The following is a 12,803-nucleotide window of genomic DNA, read 5'->3' as shown; positions in this document are numbered from 1 at the left end:
TTTGAGTTAGATAAAACCGATTCTCCGCTTGTGTTAACCTCTTTCAACAATAATGTTTTTAAGATTCATGACTGTTGGGTCATGAACATGTAACAGCTACACCGAGAAGGCTAGCGCCATATGTTGGTGCTGATTTATACATAGTTTCCCATCGTTCCCATTCTTGATGCTGCGTAATGCTTAAGCTTTATTATAGACCTCATCGTTCCTTTGTATCTCCCTTTACTGCTGTGGATAGGCATCCTGATAAATTGAATATACCTACAACTTTCCAGTTCACCAAATATATATGGACAATGAAACGAATGACTACCACATAAATTACTTTTGGAAGCTAGCCGAGCAGCAATATCAACTGGAAAGGCATTAGTTTTCCCAGCTAGAATTGGGTTAGAATTAAAACGTCTAACTGGGTATAAGGATTTGTGCAAGGAACCGTAGACGTACAAATGCTCACCAAGTTCATATATGAGCAGCAATTTCTCCATTTATAGCATGAAAAGAGTTCAATAATTATTCCTTTTTCTGTCCTATAAAAAAGTTAATAGTGATTCACAGTTTGCATAAGTAACATGACATCATCAACCTAACCAATTTAAAATACACATACCTTAGTTCTACCCTTAACTTGAAGGTATTGCAATTCGTTGGCTTCCACATCATGAGACTTAAAATTTGGAGGTCCTGATCTTGAGCTTTTGTTGATTTCAGCTAGCTTGAGAACTTTCTTAAGAATTTACACAAAAATATCCTTAAACAAATTTCCAGATTTAATATACTGCCAAGTTTATTAGCTGAACGACAGAAGCTAAACATACACAAAATCAATGAAGAACAAAATTGGTAACAATTTACTATAAAGATTTGATAGTAGTTCATCTACAATATCTGGTACTGTAGGATCAGAATCTCGCATCAATAATGCCTCAGCGAAATTATTAACAACGCAACACAACAATGTCGCAAAGCAATTTCAGAAAAGACATAATAAACGACATTAGCTAAATCATGAGAAAAATATGACGGACTTACGAAAATTAGGAAGTGTGCGAGATTAATATTTTTAAGGTTGCAAAAATGTCGCAAACCATATCCGAAAATAAAGGACAGATTAGCTGTCATCCACTATGTATTTCCCTATAAATTGTCATTCAGTTGTAAAGAAAAGGGGGAAAGATCTTTTCTGAGTGAGAAGCAAGTAAATAGGAGAGAGAAAATCTAGAGCAGTGGTTATTCTTGATTCCTTTATGTTTTCTTGTAAGATTGTTCAAAGATTCATCAATAAAATTAAGATTGTTAATCCAAAAATGAGTTGAATGTTAATGAAATCTTGTGAGGGGTGTAGTGTAGGATTTCCTGCAACTACATAATGGCACTCGAAACAGGGAACGAAGATTGAAGATCACCCTAGAAAAGGTTGAAGATAAATATTCTGATTTGTGGGAAATTAGAATAACTGGTGAAGAATTTTACGGAATCTCTTACAATTCATTAGTATTGAAGAAATGGCTAGAAGGAGGAATATATCCGAACAACCAACAACCACTAGAAAAAGAAGTAAAAGACTTGCTGGAAGGGAGAGAAGTGAAACAGGAGAATCTACTAGAATAAGAAATGATGGAGAAAATCAAATTCAACAACCAGTTCAACAAACACCGGTACAAAATAGAACTATGGATTATGATAGAGTGAGCATACATACTTGGCGATCAAATTCAGTAGATGAAGAAGAAGAACAGCAAACGAGAAATAATAGACAAACATAGGGAGGACAAGAAATAGTTGAAGGAATAATTCATGAAGATGAGGAAATTGGAGCAATAGAGATGTTGAGACGAAGAATGCATGAAGAAAGAAGAGCTGAGACAGAAGAGCGTGCAAATCTAACAAGGCAAAATCACGAATTAAGGATGGAAAATATGAGACTACAGAGTAGAAGATCAAGAAGTAATACAAGATCGTATTCAAGATCGACTAGAAGAGAGATGAGGCGAAACTCATCCACAGTTAATGTTGCAAATAATATTCGAGAAGAAATACGAAATCCGAATGAAGAACATCGCGAAGGTAGAGAAATGACTGATGATCATTACGTTCCACAAAATGAAACTTTTGATAATAGGCAAAATGATAGAAATCGGGAGAATGGACAATGTCAGGGACGAAATAATCAAGATGGCGAAGAGAATCGATAGGAAGGAAGGAGAATTTTACATGAGAGAGAAACTCAAAGAAATCAACAAACGATTGAAGAAGAAATTGAAAGACACTATGCTGAACAAGCACGTTTAACTTGCGAGCGTGAAAAATTGAGAGCGGAAATGGAAGAACAAGAGCTTCAGGAGGAAATTCGCCAGAACAATCATGACAATCGAGAAAGAAGGCGTACACAAAAACGGAATAACGGTAATCTCAATAAAGAGTATGATAGAGTACAGAGGAGGGCTGAAAGACAGTGAATGGAATTGATAAGAAATGAACAAAATCATGGAGGGGAAAAAGGAGAGACATCATCATATACGAATTCAAGATAGAGATGAGGAAGAGAACCGCAGGAGAAGACGAGATGAGGATGATGAAGAAGAAATGCAAAATTTCGCGAGAGAAGAAAGACATGAACGCAAGAAGGGAGGCGAAATTAAAAAGACCAATAGATCAAAATTCAGGCGTCAATGAACAAATCTTAAAAGAATTGGAAGAAATGAGAGGAATACTAAATAATATAGGAGAAGTAGGCAAAAGACGATTAGATGAAGTGATTATGATTTTTCGTGGGTTGTAGTAATGAGGTTCAAACTCTCGTACTTGTGAAGATTAAATTTAAAGGTTTAATAAAATTATATACAAAATTATTAACAATGGGTGCGAGAGGTAACCGAGACACTAGATTCCACTATTATGCAAAATTGAATGATAAATATTTCAAAACTCTATTCAATTCTTAAGTCCTCTTTTATCTTTAATTCACTATCAATCATACAGATTCTCAAACATTATTTGTAAACCTTAAGCATAGATTATCAAGAGATTAAACCAAGCATAACCTATCAAACTGAATAACAAATAATTAAGACAATCATTCAAACAATTTAAAACTCTGCAAAAGCAGCGATTAGGTGAATTATATAATTAAATCAAATAGTTACCCATTTATGTTGCGTGAATAGTTTCCTCCATTGCCTTGGTTACGAGGGAATTAGCTCATCATAGTATAAATGCTCTCAAAATAATTTATTATGGCTCAAAAATGGTTTACAAATGATGAGAAGAAGAGAAAATGGTGTAAACAGCTAATGTGCGACCCACAGGAAGCGTCACACAAGAACGATACATATGAAATGCTGTAGTCTTTGGGAAACTACGACCCACACTCCACTGTCGTTGTCACTGTTGAAGAACGACAGTCTCTTACAGTCTATTGTTCTTCGTGTTCATCTTCATGCAGCAGTAGAAATAGATTTTTGTTAAACTCTGATTTCGTCTTCTCTAGCTCTCCCTAGCTCCCAAAACTCTCGACCCCCTTTATCTGACCTCCAAGGACTCTATTTAAACCCGAAGCATGCATCGAATCTCCTCCATAACTCCACAAATCCTCGGCAGTGAAAGAAAATATTTTCGGATATTTTCTTTCCTGTTTTAGCTTTTCACGCGTTTTCTCTGGTCCAGCACGCTCCAATTCGATTACACATGCTCCAACAGGTTGCTCGATGCATGAAACACGAGCAGAACACACACAAAATCTTCCAGAAGTCGTAGAGAAACTCTTCTGCATGTGTTTTACCTGTTTTGAGCCCGTGAATTTTCTAGCCAATTATAGCCAAATTTGAGCTAAGAGAACACTCACAACAGCTTTTCCATGTTAAATCACAACTTCTCACCAATTTTCAGCGATTGAATCGCACTAGAACACCTTCATTTTGCTGATTGAAAATCTGTCAGGAGTGAAAATGGTTTTCCCGCCAAAACACGAATTTGAATGTTGAAGATGATATGCCCCTTATCCTGAACTGGGGTGCGAATAGCATATGCCTTGGGGGTGAGATGGGGGTGCCCCTTAGTAATTAGGTTACCCCTTATCCAAAAGCGAGAGTCCGAATAACACTTGTCCTCCGGGTGCCAAAATCAACTTTTCGAGCCGAATTTTCCAAAAATGTTTTATTTCCTAAAAATACATAAAAACACAATATTAGTACAAAAATAGAGTTCCAACAATACAGACATTGAGGAAAAAGTAGACACAAAAATGTGTCTATCATGAAGCTATAGAAGAAGCTGCGAAAACTCCATTTACAAGATAAGTACAACTAGGAGGAATACCTCCGAAATGTAATTTGCCCGCATTATCCAATATTTTTGATGGAACAACTTGTGCAATTCAACACATTAAAGCCTACGTGAGGTGCATGTTGCAGTGGGAAAATCATGATGTCGTATTGTGCAAGTATTTTGCATCTAGTCTAACTGGAGAGGCGTTAAAATGGTTCGAAGGTCTGCCAAAAAATACAATAACATCTTTCAATCACTTGCAGAACACATTCTTGGGGGCATATATAAGTAAAAATTCTTCGCGACCTGGTATTGAAGATGTGTTTGGATTAAAACAAAGGATTGGCGAAAGTTTGAAGCACCTAACTAAAAGGTGGAGACCTATGTGTAGTGAAATGGCTGGCCGTGTGGATGAGAGATATCTTATGTTATCATTTATCAATGCTATGTTCGCAACCAATCTATTGTATATCCAAATTTTCAGAGTCAAGAATACAATCACAATGACTGAACTGCGAGAACTTCAGGAAGAGTATATTGCTCTAGAGGAAAGGCAAAATGAAATGGAATCATACCCATTTGCGAACACCAATTCACAAGCAGCGAATGCAAGCTTATTACCTAAACTAATAAACACAGTGGCGAGCACTTCGCAAGTACAACAAGAAAAGGTTACAGGCAACAACAATCAACAGAAACTGGTGGCTATGGGAAGCCGAGATCAAGAGGAGTATGAAAGAAAAATAAATTTCTACAATCGTGGTGGAAATAATAAGATTCAAAGACTTGATCAGCCGCAAGAAACTTATGGAGGTCAAAGACAAAATTATAATAGAGGACAAGGAAGTCACAAGGTAGTATGGGAAGAAATCAAGATGCCACCTCTGAATGCAAGTGTGGAGAAAATATGGGAAGCTATAATTTTGATGGAGAATATACCAACACCATGGAACATGGGAACGGAACCACCTCAAAGCCTCATAAGTCATGAGTTCTGTTCTTATCATCATTTTCACGGACATACTACAAATGATTGCAGAAATATAAAGAGAATTATTCTAAGAATGATAGATCAAGGAAAACTAAACCACTTTCTGGTAGGACACCCACAATCTCAACCATTACTACCACCACCACCAGAGCATCACAGAGTAAACACGGTGAAAGAGAAGGAAACGTTCTTCGTAGAAGTTGGTGCAAAAGCAAAGAATCTATTCTGTCACTCTATCGTACATTCATACAAGACAATTGAAGATTTTCATGACAATGTTTTGAGTAAAGTGTTCGCAAGAGACAGTGATGGAAGAGAAATTATGAACATTGCGAAAATCTCGCCACTAGAGGAATGGCAGAAGCAGACTATTTCTTTTACCGCAGAAGAAGTCCCCGAAGGTGGAGAGGTACATGACAATCCATTGGTGGTAAAATTAGAAATTAATCCAAAACCGAAAGAAGATGATGAAGCTGAAGACTCATGGGCAATTAATAGGATTCTAATCGATACCGGAAGCTCTGTGAACATCTTATTCTATCATACTTATAAAACCATGGGAGGGAGAGATGATGATCTTATACCATCAACATATAATATATATGGTTTTAATGGTACTGCCAACAAGCCTAAAGGGGAGGTTACTATGCGAATTCAATTGAAGGGAATATCTTCTGAAATCCTGTTATATGTTGTTGACGTAGAGTCACCCTACAATGCATTAATTGGTCGACCTTGGCTACATGGGATTCTAGGTGTAGGTTCAAACTTCCAGCAGTGCATCAAATTCCCTCACCCCAGCTGTGTAGGAATCATAAAAGGAGATTGGGTTGAAGGAAAAAATGTTACGAAACTGAGGTAGAATCCTGCCAAGGAAGAGCAAACAAGAAGGAAAGTTGGCGACGCAAAATCAAAGAGACACAAAGAACTGAGAGATTGATGGTGGATGCAATCGAACGAAAAGAAGAATCTTCAAAATAAGAAATGGTGAACATACCACTAACAAGGAAGCAGTAGCAGAAAATAACAAAGAAGCAGAGAATGGCAAAGGTAATAAAAATAAGAAGTGTATGAATGATTGATTTGTTGCGACAGTCTCGCAACAAATAAAATTCTCAAAAGTACATTTTACTGAATGATAAAAAAGAGATTGAGAAGTGCAAATACGATGTGATGATGTGCGAGAATCTCGCAGAGATAATGAATTCTATAAAAGATAATCATAGAACAATGACAAAATAGAAAGGGGCGAACCTTTATGGCGTACACCCTAGTTCGCGAATACAATTTCGCAAGAGGAAAATGTAAGACCTAAAGTACGTCATATAAGGGGGTACCTGTTGCGTGGCTCAGGGAAAGGCTACACCGCCACCGGAACCTGAGTCATGGAGATTTGGGGTCAATAATGCCCATCCAGGAGAGGCACCTTGGATTCTCAGCTTAAGCATATGACTTAGGTTGGGCGACTAAGGTAATAAGGACTCTCCCAAGGAGTGCAGAATCTGACCAAGGCGCCGAGGTACACGTTTGAGTCAAGAGTGCCAGGGGCGTCTAGAGCGTACCTTGCCATTCTTGACAAGTCTTGGCTTATACTGCACTCGGCCCGAAGAAAACCCCACTTAGGGTGCAGTCTCGTAACCATAATCCCTATAGGTAAAAGGAATAAGAGGCTGTGAACACAAATGGTTTTTGTTAAGACCGGATGGGAGGATCCAACCTTGTATGGTAGAGATACGCCTCCTTGAAGGGGCAACCAGGGGGAAGATAAGGGCGGCACCCTCCATTAGGGAGATCATAAGTGTCTTAAGACGCAAATGTCATGAGGATTTTTACTCGCAAGAGTATTAAGTCTTGTCATATTTGTGCGACAATCCTGAAGAGGCAATAATACTAAAGAAAAAGATAAGACGAGATCAATGGGTATTCGCATGAAAGTGCGAAGACGTCCTGCGATTTCGTCGCAAGACGACAATGTCATGGGGGTTTATTTTCGCAAGAATATTTAGGCATGTCATATTGTCGCAACAAACCTGAAGAGGCAATAATACAAAAGAAAAAGTTAAGACAGGATCAATGGGTTTTTGCATGAAAATGCAAGGACATCCTACGATTTTGTCGCAATGACAAGAGGTGGCATAGTAAGACCTTTAACTAGGAAGGCAAAATAAGACCATACAGGAATGGGATTTTGAAAAGAATCAAAATTCACTTCGCATATGATTACGAAATTATACATAAACAACTGCGAAGTTGAGGCACAAAATAAGAGAAATCTGCAAAATCTCTCATTTGGATACAAATAACAGAGGCAAGTATGGGAATGAATGAAATTAGAAAATGTTATTTGTCTCCACATGATAGATTTACGCAAAAATTCAAAAATTAATGATTATGTTGATTAACCGTATTGCATGGAAGAATTCTTTTAATGAATGCAGGTCGAAATGAAAGAAACTCATATATTAAGGAATATGGGGAACTAAAAGAATTCGCAAATTTACAAAAAGAATGAATAAATGTACAAGTATTACAGAAGATCAAAGTAAGAAACAAAGACTACTTCTTAGTTGATCCTTCATCAGACTTATTCTCTTCTTCGTCTGCATCAGAACCTTTATCTCCATCAGAACCTTCATCACCATCAAATTCTTCATCATCAGCTTCGCTATCAGAGATGGTCAGACTAGGAATGTTCTTTGGGATCTCCTCCAAGAGACAAGGATAATCAGAGTGAGGAATACTATGGTCATCACAAACCATTTGAATAGTTTGATTGCGAAAATGCAGAGCATCGTTCTTAAATTTCGCAACAGTGATCTTGGTTTGATTCTTTAATCTAGAATATTTGTCGTTGCGAGAAGAAAGATTCTTTGCGAGTTCCTCTTTTTCAGCTTCAAGTTCCTCAACTCTTTGGAGATATCTCCTTTCAGATCCTGCGAAGCATATAACAATTAATCAGTAACTCGATAAAAACTCGTGAAAAACCAAAGATTAATAAAGGAAAACAGTTAATGACCTTCTCTCTCAGAAATCATATCTCTAATCAAGGCTGTATGCTCAACTTGGAGACTAACATTTACACCTAAATCTTTTCTGGCGTTATCCAAGATTGTCGCGGCCCAAGCGAACTCATCATCACTATTTATGAGAAGACGAGAACGAACTTGGTTTTCTCTCTCGCTAAGCACAATATTTTGACGATTGGCTTCATCTCGTTCAAGTTGAACCTCAAGAAGAGTCTCTTGGAATTTCGCCACAGCCTTAACACCTTGATCAGAGATACGATCTTTATCATCTATAAGTTTGCTAATCTTGGTTCTTAATTCATTGATCTTCTTTTTAGAATTGAGATAAAAATGTTTAAATTGGTTGGCTAAACCTAAACTAGATCTATGATCAATCTCTAAGAGGCGAAATTTGGATTTAAGTTCATTCAAAGGCAGAGATGAAATTTTATCATTAGAGATACTATTCAAAGATTTATTAAGATGTTCAAGAAGAATGTCATTATCTAGGGCATCGGGAAATGAACGAAGAAGAATGGCTTCATCAAAAAGACCATAAAATCTGCAAAAAGGATTAATCAAATAAGATAAGACAATAGGATGAATGAATGAAGGAGAAGAGAAGAATTGCATATCATAAAGCTGATCATTAGCTTTTTGAAGAGTAGAAATTTTGTTCCTTTGTGAAGAAGTGTCGATTTCCAGTTGTTTGTTTTTCTCGCGAAGACATTTAACTTCAGCTTCTAATTGTTCGTTCTTCTCATGAAGATATTTAGTTTCAGTTTCCAGTTCTTCATTCTTCGTACGAAATTGAAGATTCTTCTTTTCAAGAATTTCGCGTCTCCTCTCCAAATCCGAGGCAACAACGAAAGAAGCTTTTCCATCCTGCGAAGAAAATACAAAAAATAATTAAAATAAAAAGAAAGTTTGAGTCACGATAATGAAGAAGTAAAAAGACGAAGGCATACCAAACTATTGAGGGAATTTAGGAAGCTAGGAGTCACTGATATGGAGACTCCACGAAGAGAACTATCACCATCCAACAAAGGAGTATCGCAAATAGTTGCGAGATCTTTTCATATATTGGCGAGGCAATTATCTCACATCCCTTGCCAAGAATCAGAGAAGATACCAGATAACTGTGCCATAGAGGATTCAGGTGGAGAATCTTTATTCGCAGCAGAGTCGTCATCATCTTTGTTGTCTTCATCATCTTCAGAACCATCAGGGAAATGAACATCTGAAGGAGGAGGAGAATTCCCTCTCTTTCTTTTCTTTGAAGAGGATGCAGATGATTTTCCTTTGCGAAGAATATCTTTACCCTTATCACCAGCCGTCGCAGCCTTGGTGGATTCTTCTACTTCAGCAATAACCTTCACACACAAATGAAGATAAGAAACAGAGGCAACAATATATTGTTTAAAATCATAAAAGAATATTTCTTACCTCATCTGTGTATGAGCGAAGAGCTAGCAAGGTATTGGCTTTACCAGTCCTGCGGTAGCTATCTTTCAGTTTCTGGATCTGTAGAATGTCGCAAGAATCAGCGAACAAAAGAGTAAAGATAAATAAAGAAACATAAAGTGGGCGAAATTAGAAGAAATATACCTCTTTCACTTTATCAGGCCAAGAGAATACCCAGGGTCGATAAGCTGAGATTCGCAGGAATGACATTAGAACCAGCAATATAGGGTCCTTTCAGCATCAAGGGAAGACGCACCATTTATCTTTGGATTGGCGAGGGGTTTTATTTATTCCAGATGCCAATCAATGTCATGCATGAGCATTTTATCTTCAGCAATAACATCCTTCCTTTTCAAGCGAACACCCCAGCGAGTATTCTCTTTTCATATATTAATTCATAATTTTCGAAGAAATTCGCTACTGTGTACTTCTCAGCGACTATCTCTAGTCTACGAATTTAGGATCCCTAAGTCTTTGGATAAAGAGATCCTTTACCAGCACCACGATTAGCAACTCCATATCAGACGGATGCAATCCCCACTCAATTGGAAGATAGCTCGCGAAAATCCCGAGTGAGCGAGAATTTCATAGAACAGAGGAATATCTGGGTCATAAAGAGGAATGGGGAGACCTGCGAGAATTTGACCCAGCGAAACTATGATTGATTGATCATCACAATGTTGATCAGAGAAAAGTTTGATAGAAAGAATTGACTTGGCACTTTCACCAGGAATGGTAGAAAGTGTGAAACCTTTCTCGGCAAGATCTTTCTGAACATCCTTTAAGGTTTTCTCATGTTTTTGACCACTTGGAGGGATATCTAAATATAGAGTATGGGAATGGACGAAGAATTAAGAAGATTGAAGAAGGAAGATAGAAGAAAAATTACAGCAGAGGAATTTACGGAGAAAATGATGAAGTTGCAGAGAAGATGAAAAAGAGAGTAAAAAAGAAGAAAAGGGAGAGTAAGAAGAGTATATATAGAGGAGATTTTCGAGAAGATAAACACAATTAATGCGAAAAGATGTGAGCGGTTGAAAAGCAGCGGTTACAGAAGACGTGTCAAGAAACAGATGGGAGAAAAGATACGTGTGATAAATGCATAATATAAAGTGATGGATAGCTGCATCATTTCTCACATCATTCTCTACTTCGCAGAGAATATATGAGAAGAGGAAAGATGTAGGATCAGAATCTCGCAGTAATAATGCCTCAGCGAAATTATTAACAACGCAACACAACAATGTCGCAAAGCAATTTCAGAAAAGACATGATAAACGACATCATCTAAATCATGAGAAAAATATGATGGACTTGCGAAAATTAGGAAGTGTGCGAGATTAATATTTGTAAGGTTGCGAAAATGTCACAAACCATATCCGAAAATAAATGACAGATTAGCTGTCATCCACTATGTATTTCCCTATAAATAGTCATTCAGTTGTAAAGAAAAAGGGGAGAGATCTTTTCTGAGGGAGAAGCAAGTAAATAGGAGAGAGAAAATCTAGAGCAGTGGTTATTCTTGATTCCTTTATCTTTTCTTGTAAGATTGTTCAAAGATTCATCAATAAAATTAAGATTGTTGATCCAAAAATAAGTTGAATGTTAATGAAATCTTGTGAGAGGTGTAGTGTAGGATTTCCTGCAACTACATGTACAGAGAGAAAATTGGGAGGCACATGTAGTTTTTTAGAATGTACCACTCCTAAGAAAATTATCCTTTTGCATCAAGCTTTTTTTTTTCTTTTATCCCCGCGGGAATTCCTTTTACGATTTCCAGAACCTTGCAGTAAAGAGCGCCACATTAACTGTTTAGGGTTCTATTAAAAGTTGCAAACAAAAGAAAGACTATTCAAACAAATTCATTATGTACAAATTGATTGTAGTCTAAGCAAATAATATAGAGTAAAGAAGAAAAACTATTGAAGAGATGCTTTAGACAGTATATAAGCACAAAACCTATTTTTTCTTCCTTGTAGACTTGTTGTCCATGTTTTCAGGGATTTTGTGTAGTGGAATATGCCCAGGTCCTTCGTTCATCACCTATGAGCACATAAACAATAATACTTGGCTTAACCAAACATTTTCCATAGACATGCTATGGTACATAAGGGTGCTTTTGACAGAGAAAAAAACTAATGAACAAAAAGGAAAATAGGAAGAAACCGTGAAGCATATGATCACTTGACTTGCAAAATCAGAATGTAGTTTACCTGTATGTCCTTCTCCCACGCTCGACGTGTTAGCTCTTCTTGTGTCGAAAGCTCAGCAAATTGAGCAGTTTCATTAGCATTATAAATTGATCCAGGCCTCAGTCCATCACCTATTGATAAAGACACCTCAATATTGATTACGGATGTCGAGGATATCATCCCAGTGCTCATAAGATAAATTCTCCCTGTAATAAGACAAACACCATTTTGTTTTGACGAAAAATCGTACCTGATGAAAACAAAGCTGCTTAATCTATGCGCCTCACTTCTTTGTACTGTTTATAGACTCAGAGAATCAAAGAGACACAAACAAAAGGGTTAGGGTTCGGTTCGCAAACAGAAAAATCCAAAATAAAACGAAATAAAACAACTATAACAAAACAAATAACAAACAACGAAATCTTCTTCATTCATCATCTTACCTTGAATACCTGTAATCCCTAAGAATGCATCTAGACTTCAAGTTTGATAGCGCCACAGAGTTCATCCTTCAACCTTGATCAAGTCTAACTAATTTCTACTTGATCCAGTTTTGTTCATCTCAACTGCACATGGAACATAAATTAGGGTTTACGTAAAGGATTGCTGTGATTGTAGAACATAAATTAGGGTTTACGTAATTACTGTTCCAAAATCTGTAAAAGAACCCACTACCAACAATAAAAATAAATAAAAATAAATAAAGGATAACGACGATGAATTAAACATAGAGAAGTAGAACAGGGAGAGGTGCATAATGGAAAGCCTTAAGCTTCTGGCAAGTTTATGGTTTCTGGATTGTAGGATTGTTCTCTGGATTGGAAGCATATCATTAGTTGTTTGAAGTCTGGACGATCTCTGGATTTAGATTTTGTTGATAAGGTA

At 37.0% G+C, this 12,803-nt stretch overlaps 1 long non-coding RNA gene across 1 annotated transcript; it reads right to left on the bottom strand.

Moving 5' to 3' along the window:
• Positions 1 to 12,020: 12,020 nt before the first annotated feature.
• On the bottom strand, positions 12,021 to 12,417 carry LOC113330733. Its single transcript, XR_003350461.1, has 3 exons — positions 12,362 to 12,417; positions 12,169 to 12,214; positions 12,021 to 12,049 (listed from the first exon to the last, which is right to left on the bottom strand). It is a non-coding gene; the product is annotated as an uncharacterized LOC113330733 (long non-coding RNA).
• Between the last annotated feature and the right edge of the window lie 386 nt (positions 12,418 to 12,803).

The sequence above is a fragment of the Papaver somniferum genome, chromosome 1, assembly GCF_003573695.1.
Source record: "Papaver somniferum cultivar HN1 chromosome 1, ASM357369v1, whole genome shotgun sequence".
NCBI lineage: Eukaryota > Viridiplantae > Streptophyta > Magnoliopsida > Ranunculales > Papaveraceae > Papaver > Papaver somniferum.
The sequence above is the reverse complement of the archived record's forward strand: the minus strand, read 5'-3'. Positions and strand labels throughout refer to the sequence as shown.